The 556-nt window shown below is 43.0% G+C and overlaps 1 protein-coding gene across 1 annotated transcript in view; it reads left to right on the plus strand.

Annotated features, from left to right (window-relative positions):
• The window catches only part of LOC119591442 (SET domain-containing protein SmydA-8-like), a 22,243-nt gene that overhangs the window by 273 nt on the left and 21,414 nt on the right, over positions 1 to 556 (plus strand). The window lies entirely within an intron of this gene.

Below are 556 nucleotides of genomic sequence, written 5' to 3' on the forward strand. Positions count from 1 at the left end.
ACCTGATTCGTCCACTTCTCTCCTTTCTGCAAGAGGCCGCCATCTTTAACCCGAGCGTCCATCAAGTGATCGATTCCCCTGTGTGTCTGAGTCGTCTGTAGAATGAGTGGATGAATAACCCCGTGCTTTCTGTGGGTCAAACTGAGGCGTAACTGAACCCACGGGGACGGAACACCTGTTACAGAATACCTGAAGCACCTGAACGCCGTACCTGTAAGGTTTATCGGCACGGAAGGTCAGCCGTGGCCAGGTTGGTAGAAGATAAAAGTAGAGGAATAAAAAGTAGTCATTATTGTGAATCGCTCTTCAAGGAAATTGAATGAATGTCTGCAATGCCGCAATGAGTATAACCCTTAGCTACAAAATATGTTCATTGTGTGTTTGCAACGCTAAATAGTTTTGCAATGTGCTATGCCTATGCGTATGGTTCAGTATGTATACATTTTTTTTCGTGATTCCAGGCTTGAATATCAGTAGTGTTTATGCACAGAGTCACTTTTCGATTCGTGATTCAAGATACTGCATTTCACTGTGACTGAATTAATGTAGAATATAA

The sequence above is a fragment of the Penaeus monodon genome, chromosome 28, assembly GCF_015228065.2.
Source record: "Penaeus monodon isolate SGIC_2016 chromosome 28, NSTDA_Pmon_1, whole genome shotgun sequence".
NCBI lineage: Eukaryota > Metazoa > Arthropoda > Malacostraca > Decapoda > Penaeidae > Penaeus > Penaeus monodon.